General features: G+C 38.9%; 1 long non-coding RNA gene across 1 annotated transcript; it reads left to right on the top strand.

Annotated features, from left to right (window-relative positions):
• Window positions 1-5,770: 5,770 nt before the first annotated feature.
• Window positions 5,771-6,688, top strand: LOC118562974. The gene is made up of 2 exons (XR_004930933.1): window positions 5,771-6,080; window positions 6,307-6,688. It is a non-coding gene; the product is annotated as an uncharacterized LOC118562974 (long non-coding RNA).
• The last annotated feature ends 7,183 nt before the right edge of the window (window positions 6,689-13,871 follow it).

Genomic DNA, 13,871 nt, shown 5'->3' with positions numbered 1-13,871 from the left:
AGATCGGACTTGACGAGAACGCGAGCACGCAGCACGTATTGTTTTTTTTTTTTTTTTTTTTTTTTTTTTTTTTTTTTTTTTGATAATAAAGGGGTTTACAAACAAGCAAAATTAACAATACAAATGAGTAATAAAACAGACAAGACAGTAATGCCAGGGTGTTACATATCAAGCACAAACAAATCGAAAAGCCAATAAATAAATGAAAAATTAACTGAGAAAGATATTAAAGTAAGAACACAAATCCATTGTCTTAATGGCTTTTCTATTTTTTGAATATTCGAGAGATCTAATATATTGTTTGAATTCCTCTCTAAAGGCACGCAGCACGTATTGTGCATTGGAACAGAAGTATACTCGTGACGTCATCACACCCACAGCGCTTGAGCATTCCTTTAACGTTCAAAACTATACACTACACCATCATATCTTATTGAAAACGTTTTTTATTTAAATTAATTTCTAAAAAGTATAAAAAATATCTAAAATAATTACAGAACTGTGGGTATACAACAAGCAACAGCGGGAATTTCTTTGTGGGGAGTTGTAATTGTTGTAGTTGCAGAGGCGATTGAATCTTCTTTAAAAATCAGCACTTTGTAGAAGCAAAATGAGCGATACGAGCAATATTGCTGTTGCTTCGGTCGTTGGTCAGCTTTACCAGCAGGCTGAAGAGGAGGTGATGCAGTTGAGGAAAATCCGAGCAAGGAGAAGATTGATGCAGCAGAGGAGGCTCAGAAGGCAGGCTTTGCTCACCCATCTATTGCCAACTGGTAGGCATTTTAAGATTGACAGCCTATTTCCTACTTTTATCTTTAAAAAAAAAACCATTGATGATGATATTAAAAACGTGATCAGGTTGAAATTGTGACTATTTTTCCTATATTAATAAAAATGAAGACCCAGTTTTAACATTAATAACAGTAGGGTTAAGCTACTTTATTGCACCTCCTAACCTTCACAGCATTGATCATTAAAGGCATACTATGCAACATTTTTCAGTTAATTAATGTGTTCCATACCGTTTTGGATGATTAAATGAGTCATTTCAGGTCGAACAAAGGTTTTCTCGGCCGCCCTGGGGGTCTGTGGGGGAAATACCGCACTTGCAATTGCAGGAGCTTACGGCCCGCACACACAGAAGTCTCCCTTTACGAGAACTCCGTGTTTTTGCCCTGCCATTCACTATATGCACGGGCGAAAACAAAAACAAAGAACCGCGTGTTAACGTCAAATAAACATGCAAGCATATCGAGTTTTATTATTATTATTATTATTATTATTATTATTATTATTATTATTATTATTATTTTTTTTTTTTTTTTTATGTTGGCGAGACGCTACCGCGGCGAGGCGGCGGCGGCGGCGGCTTGGCGAGGCGGTGGCGTCTCGCCAACATAAATAAATAAATAAATAAATAATAATAATAAAACTGGCGAGGCGGCGGCGGCGGCGGCGGCTTGGCGAGGCGGCGGCGGCGGCGGCCGGCCGGCCGGCCGCCTCGCCAAGATAGCGCTGCGGGAAGCTTGATGTTCATACCTTCACTGTGTTAGTCATTGTTTGTACTGCCCTTTTTTCCACTTTTCGTTGCGTTCGCCTGTCTGCTAAGCTCAAAACAACCGCGCCTGGCTTGACGGAGGAACCAGAACAGCTGAGCATCTTTACGACAGTGCACTTTTACTTTCGCCCTCTTGGGGGAGCCTCGCTGGAAAATCAACCCCGGTTGCATAGTATACCTTTAAGAAAGGAAAAAAAAAAAACATTTTTATGTCTGTCCACCTTTACAGTGATTAATCTATAAATTATGTGCAGTTAGTTCAGCCCATTTTTTCAGTGAAATGGTAAAAATACCAGAGAAGGGAAGCCATTTGTTATTTACTATACTTGACTAGTTTTACAACACTATACATTTTATCTTTTCTTTCTTGAGAACTATAATAATCTGCATGTTAAACAGGTATAGTTTTATGCATAGAAAACGTGACAAAAAACAATTAACATTTGGCATTTTTTATTTACAGGAAGAAACAGAAACAAAATATGTGAGGATAAACACTTCTGTGCCAATCCTCCAAATATTTTTTAATGAAGGGGACCTGAAACCAGCCTTCAGGCTAAGAAGGGTCACCATCGTCCTCCTCTTTCAGCTGCTGCCCATCCAGAAGGTCCATGGATGGCCACAGGAGATAGAGGTGCTGGTGACCCTCTACTGGCTGGCCTGTGGAGCATCCTATAGGGAAACAGCTTGCCAGTAAGATCTCTTACCTTCTTGTCCTTAAATAGAGCTAGCAATGACACACAATTGATAGATGATATTAATTGGATAGAAGATTAAGACAGATCAGCATATTACCTAAATTACAAGTTAATTTTATATTTGGTACAGGTCAAGTGGAGGCACGCTACAACAGGCACCACGCCAAGGCTGATAAACATCATTGAGCGTGTCTTTGGTGCTCTGAAGACACGGTGGCGTTCCATCTTCTTAAGGGTGCTGGAGGTCCGCCTCACGTTTGCTGAAGACAGGGAGCTGCTCCAGCTGGCTGCATGTTTAAGTGAACATGACTACACCTGACCTAATGTAGATCAGTTGGAGTCTTGTTCACATGCTGCTTCATTTCTTTTGTTTTCACCACCTGGAAAAATACATAAAATAATGCGCAAATTAATTTCCATTCCACCAATTATTTTTAATTGTAAGTTTATAGGCATTGTCTGTTTGTATAAGATCTTAATGAGTTATTTCATTGTTTTAAACCATGTTAGTAACTGTTAATAATTTGTTGAATATATTACACCTTCATTCTGTTCCAAAGATAAAACATTTGTATAAAATAAATGTCTGTTTTTTCATATACTATTATTACTATTATTTTCTTTCCCTCTTTCTCCTCTCAGTTATCCGTGTCCTGACTCAGAATAAACTCACTTAGATAGGAAAACATTTGTAGATTTTATTTATTTATTTTATATGCTGCTGTCGTCCTTGGCAGAAATATACAATTTATTCCAGCAAGTATTGAGTTAATAAAGCAACACACGTCAGTCAGATAAACACAAAACAAATAAATCATAACCAGCGATATTATGCACACTACTTTTTTTAATTACGCACTAACTCTGTAAACAGGCCACATAGAGAAAACTTAAAAGGATATTGTTCTCGCCTCAAACGATCTTAAAACGTAGTTTTGAACAACAACAGCAGCAGAAAAGGGAATTTTTAACTTACCGCTGTGAGCTCTGTTTGCGCTGTCTCGAATCAAGCTGCGGCCGCGGTGCATTCTGGGCAAGCGGACAGTCTGAAGAACGCACAAGTCTGCTCTGATGCATGCTCGATAAAGAGGGCGGGCGAGAACAACATCCGGGGAATTCGGCGCGTTCTCGATTTGGCGTTCTCAGCATTGGAACAGTGCTCGGGCTGAGGCTGATGACGTGTCACGAGCACACGAGCACACGAGAACGCTCAAGAACGCATATTGAGAAACGGCCAGAGAACCGACTTTAGCCTAACAACGGCGTTAGGCTATTACTACTTCTTCTGCGCTGAGACCTCAGCAGGGCAAAAACAAAACAAAGCGCCAATCTCCACCTAGTGGTCGGAGGCATTGACGCACTATACTTCACTGGAGCCTTCACACTCCAGCCCGGGGGGGGGATTTTTAATGTCATAATTTTAACATTACGCTAGGTTAGTGTTCACATTTATTTTCATTTTGGTTTAGTAAAGTATTAGTGAATTAAACAGAAATAGCAGCTGTAGATATTCTCAGGTGTCTATATTTTCAACCCTGGATCTGTTTGGGTTTTCTGCTCCACAGCATGTTTGTGAAAACAAATGTCTCAACATTCAGGGAGAGGCTTTGGTCCTTAAGACCGCCATTAACTCCTTTTACTTTATCAATTTGCAGTTAATTGTTAATACAATGATACTAGTATCAATATAATGCATAACTAACAGCTAAAAAAAAAATTAATACCAGAGATTTAATTTGAGATCAAATTGAAAATAATCTATTCTAAATCCTGAGAATTGGAATCAAATTTATTCTTGAAATTTGAATCAACCTTCCCTACTGACTTCCAAAGAGCCCATAATGTTTTGGATAGATCTCAATCAGGCTTTGCACATCTTTCATAAAGCAGGCCTGCTTCATGATTGTCATGATATCAACACCATGCTTTGGTTAAGCAGTAAACAACTTATAACTCATTCATAAGTGTTTATGAATTAAGAGTGGGCAAGAAAAACTGTTTCTTGCCAAATAGTGAACCTAATTAATTAATTCAACTATGTAATCATTCCAGAATTGCTTATATTAAACATTTCAGGCTAAGATACTGCCTTGTAAGTAAAACCAGTCAGTTTTGTCTCTTTTTAAGTCATGCTAAATTAAGGGTGCTCCGATCAGGATTTTTGGGGCCGATCACCGATTGCTGAAAGCAGTATTGGTTGATACCGATCACGGGTCACCGATCACTGGGTCTATCTGAAGCCTTCTATTTATCATGTCATATATTCAATTTTAATAGTCTTAACAAAAATGTATATGTATTAAAATTAACAGAAGACAATGTATTGTGAATTGTCAACTGTATACTTTTATTAACAGGAAACGTTCAACATTTTACTTCCTTAGAAACATCTTAAACAGCTTAGAGCTTAACAAATAAGCCTTATTTCTAAATAAGATAGAAAAAAATCTGTCATTGTTAATTTACACAAGTGTACTTAAACTTAAAGTGCAGAGGAAAGAGAACAAAATCAAATATTTTGGGATGCCATGATAAAAAGGCATAAGGTATGTATTTTAGGCTTGTCCTGCGGTAATTAACTGAAAATAGAAGCCATGACGGAACAGTCACACATCTTTAGATAATATATCAGTAATTGTTTGGCTTTTTGTCCTAGCTCAAAATCTAAAATGTCCTTTTAATCACTGCAGACATTTTTCAGTAGTAATAAAGTTTTGTAAATTTCAAACAAATGCTAACTTTAAATGTTCTTTTAGCTCATTTAAATCTACATACATTTAAAGTGCATAGCATGGAAATCATGAGTCAATGAGAAAGAAAGAAGAGGAATAGAGATTAGTAAAGCCATTTCTCTTAAAGCTTACTTGTTAAGCATCAATGGCAGATTTTTCTTTAGAAATATAAGCATCTCTGCATTTTTGGCAGACAGCTTGTTCCTCTTCTCCTCTACAATATTCCCTGCTGTGCTAAGAAGTCGCTCACTATCTACACTTGTGCATGGAGCACAGAGGTAGGCTTGTGCTGCTTGTGCGAGAGCGGGGAAACGACTTTTATTGTCTCGCCAAAAAACAAGCAGCTGTCCGCTCCGTGGGATGACTGGCTCTGAAAGGTAGAGATTCATCTGCGATTATGTTGAGCTGCTGATGTCACCGCCACCATGTTCCCCGTCTTCATCCAACAACTCAGCATACATAGCGTGTAAGGAGCCAGCTCGTGGTACTTTCTCTGGGAGCTCGGTGCCAGTCGCTTCCAAACTTGCTCCTGTCTAGTAGCGCAACGAGCTATCGAGCAAGTTTTATCAGAATTACAGAGTATTTCTTCACTGAAAGAAGAGCAAACGGCAAATATTCTTTGCCGACATGTTGCTTATTTGCTGAGCTAACGAGCCTTTACCTGCAGCAGCAAGAGCAGCCTGGCTTGTGGTTGTTTTCGTCATCGCTCTGTTAGTACGTCATATGCTTCGTTGATCTGATTGGTTTATTTGGCCCGTGTATCACCAACATAGGCCAATCAGCTAACCAGTATTTTCGCCCCTTCCCAAAATTACTTCAACGGAAGGTTTCCAGATGGATATGCGGAGCAAATCCATCTGGGAGAGTCACGTTAGTGCGTCTCATCGGCCCATCTGATCAGCCTTTATGGAGACCGCCGATCAAATTATTTAAAGCCTTTATCGGCCGATAACGATCAGTGACCGATCAATCGGAGCACCCTTATGCTAAATCTTATTTGTGTGCAACTTTCTCTGCCAGGGAGTAACAAGAGGAGGGTGGAAACCCAGATGATGATGATCTTCTGGAATGACTGGCTGATGGAGGCGGATGGTATGTCATAACTACTGTATGAAAGACTTAAAGGAGCTTTAAGTAACTTAATGGTTAAAACCCAAACAACACATACACTATGCCTTTCACGGAGACTAGCTATTAACTCAACAGTTGATTGGTGCTGTAAAACTGCACTGAATTTTTACTTCCACAATACAGGTATAAGATGTTTTATTCTGTTCTAAATCTGGTCTGCTTCTTTTGCTGGTTTCCATGTTTGCAGGCTGCTGCTCTTTCGCCAAAATAAAATACCAAATGCTGCGCACTATTTTGGGAATTCTCAAATGATTGGCTCAGGAACCAGGAAGTAAGTACAAGCTACAGTCTGAACCAAAGTAGTTCTGGATCGTACCTCTAGGTTTGAAAAGAGAAAAAATTTACTAAGATGTTGATGGAGAGGAACGATCGTTTATAGGGAATGTTACTTCCATCCTGGATGACAAATGAGAATGATTTATTTATTTAACTGTAAATGTCTTACTAATAGTTATATACGTTGCGTTTTGCATTACAGTGTATCTCCCTTGAAGAAGAAGGCGATTATTCACAGGAAGCTGGCTCCCTGGTTTAATTTAGAGCTGCGTTCTTTTTGTAAAAAAAAAAAATGCTAGGAAATTGAAGAGAAAATAGTGCTCTACACACCATGAGGAATCCTACCTGATCTAGAAAAACAGTCTACTGTTGTATAAAAAGACCCTTCACTGAGTTAGAGCAGCATATTTTTAATCATTAATTGAAGAGATTAAAAATAATCCTAGATTTCTCTTCATTAAAGTTGCCAAATTTACAGAGTCATAGCTCTGTTGATCCATCCTTTCCCTTAGCTCTTAGCAGTAATCACTTTATGGGATTCTTCATAAATAAAATTGATTCCATTAAAAATAAAATAATTGGCATCCTCCCAAACATGATTACCTCGTCCTCAGTAAGTGAGGCAGCATTGGAGGAATCCTTAGAACCTGCGCTGTGTTTGAACTGTTTAGAATTTTAGCTTCATTTAAACCTACCTGTACAGTGCAGACCAAAAGTTTGGACACACCTTCTGTCATGTTTGTTTACCGGTGTACTCAGGACGCACACACGGGACTGAAGGTTTTTAAAGAGTTTATTAACAAGAGGTACTGGATGGTGGATGATGAAGTCCGGAGGGTCAGGGTTGCAGAGGATCAGAGGTGTAGGTGACGATAGGAGCTGACAGCCCGGAGCTAGAGTCCATAACGACCAAAGTGGCCAGGAAGCACAGAGGTGCGAGTAGCAGTTCTTAGGAGACAGTGTGGTTCAGAGCAGCGCATCTCCTGGGCGGCTAGTCAGGTTAGCAGTCCAGAAGAGACGCCAAGACACAGAGCTGAAACTTCTCCAGGGAAACACAGAGGGTAACAGTCCTTAGAATGACTGGCTAGACTAACCTTAACTCGAGAGGAACAAATCTTCAAAGGCAAACGTGGATTGGCATGGGAGGTGGTGACTGAAGTCGGACCGGCACAAGAGTGAGACAGAGGGAGGCTTAAATAGGGAGACTAGGAGGTGAAATGCATCTGACTGATTACCAACAGGTGTGACTAATGACTGTGGGAGGGAGAGCTGGGTGAACTACAAAACAAGAAAGAAGCCAGACAACTTAAACCATGACACCTTCTCATTCAAGTTGTCTTTATTTTCATGACTGTGGAAATTGAAGATTCACATTAAAGGCATCAAAACTACGAATTAACACATGTAGAAATATATACTTAACAAAAAAGTGTGAAACAACAGAAAATATGCTTTTTATTTTTATCTTATTCTGTAAGAAGATTTGTTCAGGCCATATTATTATGAAGTTTAGTTTACTTTGAAAGGTTTATCTCAGATAACTCAATCCAGCTATACTAATCATAAACAGGTGTGTTGGAAGAACCCAATTAGCTGGATCATGATTAGCCGGATGAAATCATCTTGGATGTGTCATTTGATCTCGGATGTTTTAAGCAACGTACAAAGAACGGGCCCCTGGTCTCTAATCTAAGCTGCTGTTAACCTGCGATTTCTGAGGCTGGTGACTCGGATGAACTTATCCTCCACAGCAGAGGTGACTCTTGGTCTTCCTTTCCTGGGGCGCTCCTCATGTGAGCCAGTTTGTTTGTAGCGCTTGATGGTTTTTGGAACTGCATTTGGGGACACTTTCAAAGTTTTCCCAATTTTTCAGACTGACTGACCTTCATTTCTTAAAGTAATGATGGCCACTCGTTTTTCTTTACTTAGCTGCTTTTTTCTTGCCATAATACAAATTTTAACAGTCTATTCAGTAGGACTATCAGTTGTGTGTCCACCTGACTTCTGCACAACACAACTGATGGTCCCAACCCCATTTATAAGGCAAGAAATCCCACTTTTTAAACCTGACAGGGGACACCTGTGAAGTGAAGACCATTTCAGGTGACTACCTCTTGAAGCTCATCAAGAGAATGCCAAGAGTGTGCGAAGCAGTAATCAAAGCAAAAGGGTGGCAACTTTAAGAACCTAGAATATAAGACATATTTTCAGTTGTTTCACACTTTTTTAAGTATATAATTCCACATGTGTTGATTTATAGTTTTGATGCCTTCAGTGTGAATCTACAATTTACATAGTCATGAAAATAAAGAAAACTCTTTGAATGAGAAGGTGGGTCCAAACTTTTGGTCTGTACTGTATGTTAGACCCAAATCCCAACCAAATTATTTAAGGAGGTATTCCCGTTGATCAGTGGCCCTATTTTGGACATGATTAATCTATCCTTGGTGAATGGATATGTACCACAGGCTTTTAAAATAGCTGTTATTGATCACAATATTCTCCTACAAAGACTTGAACATACTGTAGGGATTAAGGGGAAAGCATTTGGCTGGTTTAAATCCTATCTGTCGGACAGATTCCAGTTTGTTCATGTTAATAATAAATCTTCCTCAAACTCTAGGGTCACCTGTGGAGTACCACAGGGTTCAGTCCTTGGACCAATTCTCTTTACTATATATATGCTTCCGATAGGCAAAATTATCAGACAGCATGGGATTAATTTCCACTGTTATGTTGATGAAACTCAGCTATATTTATCCATAAATCCTGATGAATCCAATCAATTACTTCGACTGCAGTCATGTCTTGATGACATCAAAAGCTGGATGACTTTAAATTTCCTGCATCTAAATTCTGACAAGACCGAAGTTGTAATCTTTGGGCCAGAGTCCTCAAAAAATAAACTTCTTAACCAATCACTTAATCTGGGTGGCATTAACCTGGCCTCTGGTAATAAAGTAAAAAATCTTGGTGTTATTTTTGACCAAGACATGTCATTTAAATCCCTTATTAAACAGGTTTCCAGAGTTTCCTTTTTTCACCTCCGGAATATCGCCAAAATTAGAAACATTCTGTCCAGGAGTGATGCTGAAAAACTGGTCCATGCATTTGTTACTTCAAGGCTGGACTATTGTAATTCTTTACTATCAGGAAGTCCACAAAATGCAGTTCAAAGCCTTCAGCTGATCCAAAATGCTGCAGCAAGAGTTCTGATGAAAATCAACAAGAGGGATGATATTTCTCCAATTTTAGCTTCCCTTCATTGGCTTCCTGTTAAATCAAGAATAGAATTTAAAATTCTTCTTCGAACATATAAAGCCCTTAATAATCAAACTCCATCATATATCAGAGCTCTGATTACCCCGTATGTTCCTAACAGAGCACTTCGCTCTCAGACCGCAGGTCTGCTGGTGGTTCCTAGAGTCTCTAAAAGTAGAATGGGAGACAGATCCTTTAGCTATCAGGCTCCTCTCCTGTGGAACCAACTCCCAGTTTTGGTCCGTGAGGCAGACACCCTGTCTACTTTTAAGACTAGGCTTAAAACTTTTCTTTTTGACAAAAATTATAACTAGTGGCTCATGTTACTCTCAGCTACCTTTATAGTTTTACTGCTATAGGCTTAGGCTACTGGAGTATATCAGGATCTAATTTTCTCACTCTATTGAGTTCTACTGTTCTTCAATTATGCATTATGTGTTGTCATTTCTGCTTTAACTTTCTGTTCTCTCTCTTTTCTCTTCATAGTAGGTACACCTGGTCTGGCGTTCTGTTAACTGTGACATCATCCAGAGAAGACGGCTCACCCGCTACTACCATCTAATGTAGAACAGATTACTAGATCAATGTGTGCTTCTGTGCTTTTTTGTTTCTCTTGTTGTGTCTCTGTTCTGTCTTCTGTAACCCCAGTCGGTCGAGGCAGATGACCGTTCATACTGAGCCCGGTTCTGCCGGAGGTTTTTTTCCCCCGTTAATGGGTGGTTTTTCTTCCCACTGTCGCTTCATGCTTGCTCAGTATGAGGGATTGCAGCAAAGCCATGTACAATGCAGATGACTCTTCCTGTGGCTCTATGGTTCCCCAGGAGTGAATGCTGCTTGTCGGGACTTTGATGCAATCAACTGGTTTCCTTATATAGGACATTTTTGACCAATCTGTATAATCTGACCCAATCTGTATAATATGATTGAACTTGACTTTGTAAAGTGCCTTGAGATGACATGTTTCATGATTTGGCGCTATATAAATAAAATTGAATTGAATTGAATTGAATTGAATTGAATTTCTCCAGGATTAATTCAGACTCGAATCGGTAATTTAGGAAGCTAGAGGGCACTGTAAGCGAACGATGGGCCGGAAATGACGTTTCTATCCATCTCCTGTGGCCATTGTTTACATTAGCTGGAGATAATCCTGAAGTTACACAAACACCATTAAATCAACATTAATTCTCCATATAAATGCTGTAATAACGCTCGTAGCACTCTGAACAGTGGTAGAGCTAAAGAGGACAAGTTTTATATTTAAAACAGACCGTAGTTACGTATAACTAGGATATTAGCAGTAAGTTATCCGGGAGACCAATAGCTGTTCCTTTTATTTATCATCAATTCTACTGTAGGTTTGCAGCAGACAACATAAATTGTGACTGTTAAGGGTGCACAAAGGTTAAATGTGAAAACAAACATCGATCTGAAGCGAGATTGATTTTAACGAAAACCATTATTATTTTATTTATTTAAAAAAAAAAAACTTTTTATTGTCTTTTCGTTTTCTCTGCAAGTACAGAAGCAAGTTGGATCGGCTTCTTCAGGTTTTTCAGATTTGTGTACATCTGTTGTCATATATGATGTTAATAAAAAAAAATAAAAATTACGAAAACTGTCCAGCAGCTTTATTCATAGTTTTTGCTTTGACATCGACATTCGGTTCATATATATATATATATATATATATATATATATATATATATATATATATATATATATATATATATATATATATATATATATATATATATACACATATGTGTGTGAATATACATATACACGTGTGTGTGTGTGTGTGTGTATAAAGGTGTTCGTGTATGTAGTAATAAAAAAATATATAAAAATGTATGAGTGGCAGTGTTTTGCAACATAAATCCTATCAGAATATTCTATTACTTTTAACCCCACTAAGGATATTTAAATGCACTGAACCGTTTGTTAAAATAGATAGTTTTAAAGTTTTCAGCAAAAACAAACAAAAAAACGTGGAAATTAGTTAAATATTCAGCGACTTATAGTTGATTAAAATTGATTTTGCGCCTGGTCAACACATTACACTGAGCAGAGCTGTCAACCGACCCAAGATGGCGCCCCCAAATCTCGTCAGCGCCCATAGGCGAAAGCGGTCGATGCGGGGTCCACTCTTTATACTATGCCTATGATTTCTTCCTCTTTCTACCCAACGCGCATCCGCGCACCCACTAAAAAAACAAAAACAAGACGCATGTAATACATGGTTTATCTCGGATTACACGCTCCTCCGTTTCCTGACAATGTAGCGGCGTAAACAACCCTGGTCACGTGACGTCCGAAACTCGTTCGATGGTGAGCTGGACCCATATTTGGTCATTAGCAATGCGTCAAAGGTATTACGTCATTAACATTCTAGAAGTTACATCGGTTATGATGTCACAGTGAATGCCACTGCATAAGCTTGGTTTTAAAGTTCTAAATCTCATTGTCGAAGAAAGACAGCAACAGAGCGCTTCGGAAGAGCTTGCAACCATCAAGATCGGAAGAAAGATTGGAAGAAAGTCTTGTATTTCGATCACCATGGAACCAAGAAGATCTGACAGATATTTTACAACTATGAACAAAATTCGAGTGGACAAGGTGTACAGCAAAGAGGATTATGACAACGAAATTGCACAGAAAACAGCGATGCACAGATATGAAAGAGAGAAAGAGCACGAACTTCAGCAACAGATGATTGATATTGAGCGTCAAAAGATGCAGTTAGAAAAAACAAAGGCGACTCGACAGAGATTTATAAACAAGATTTATGCTGATCGCTATGTTGAACAGTCAACGCAGAAGCAATTTGAGCAAGAGCGGCAGAAAAAAGAAGATATGGAGGCATCAAAGAGAAGGGATGGTTTCAAGGAATCGGAAAAACAAGAAATAAGAGAACGCCACCGGAGAGATGTGATAAACAAACAGGCTTTAATGAAAGAAAGGTTAGAGGAGATAGCATTGCTTCAGGCCAAGAGGCAACAGGAGAAAACTGATTATCTAGACAACAAAGAGGAATATTTGATCAAGCCATCAACAACTTACACAGATTCTGAACTGTACGCTTTTAGAAAAAGCCAGTCAAAGCTGGTGTCTGATCAACTTGCTGACATAAAAAGACAGAATCTTGATGCAGCATTTCTAAGAGAGAAGAAATCCTTAGAGTCTATGAAGAGTAAAGTCACCAAAGAACTGCACGAAGAAACAGAAAGAATATTCAGTCATTTCCAGCTCAGAACGAAAGAGATTAAGGAAGTCAAAGAGATTGAGGATGCTGACAAATATCCTGACATGAAGTTTTTGCCTGACAACCAAAAGCAGCTGGATGATGAGTTGCTGTCTTATCAGGCTGAAGAACCTCGGAAAATCAGTGTCACTTCAGATGATCGTGAGACATTTATTTCAGATGCAAAAGTCAAAGTAAGGCAGCCCAGACCTCCAGAAACTGCAAATCCCAAAAACTCCTCTCGTCGATTGATTTCACACAGAACTGCCCGACTGAGACACTCTAGCCCTACAAGCTGCTCAGCCCAACCTCTGAATGTTAGAGATACAAAGATCAATCCCAGAAACAACCGTCAGCAATTGATTTTGGAGAAAAATGCCCAAAAAACCTCTCCCTCTTTCAAAGTCCTTAAACAGCATGAACTTCAAAATTTTATCGTCCAGTCCAAACACCCACATTTTCCATTCATTTTAGATAAGGATGCCCAAACGAGCTCCCCAAAACTTCCCAGCATTAAACCGGGGCAAATCCAAGGAAGAAATGGACCTTTCAAATCCGGACACCAGCCCCTTCCTCTTATCAAGGAAACAATCAAGATTGTGAACTTTACGTTTCCAGGCAGTTCTAAAAAGTAATCTGTTTTTAGGGGCAAAACAGGTTCTCTCTGGGTGCTTCAGCTTTTGCAACTGTGCAAAAACTTATTTCCTCTCATTTCCCCTCAAACTGAAAAAAAATAAATTTTAATATGATGAAAAAAACAGGTTCTCTCTGGGTGCTCCAGCTTTTCCTAATGTAGATTTTTTTTTAATCTGCTGTAAGACTTAAAAGTAATTTGTTTTTTTTAGGCCAATTTTTACGATTGGCTTAAATGGCACACGAAAAATTTCTTATCAATGTGAGACATTTTAAAAAGCTACCATCAACAGATGGTAGCCTTTAATGTATGGGTTTCTCTTTGGGTGCTCCGACAT

The sequence above is a fragment of the Fundulus heteroclitus genome, chromosome 4 (genome assembly GCF_011125445.2).
Source record: "Fundulus heteroclitus isolate FHET01 chromosome 4, MU-UCD_Fhet_4.1, whole genome shotgun sequence".
Classification (NCBI taxonomy): Eukaryota; Metazoa; Chordata; class Actinopteri; order Cyprinodontiformes; family Fundulidae; genus Fundulus; species Fundulus heteroclitus.
This window is presented reverse-complemented; position numbering and strand designations above follow the sequence as displayed.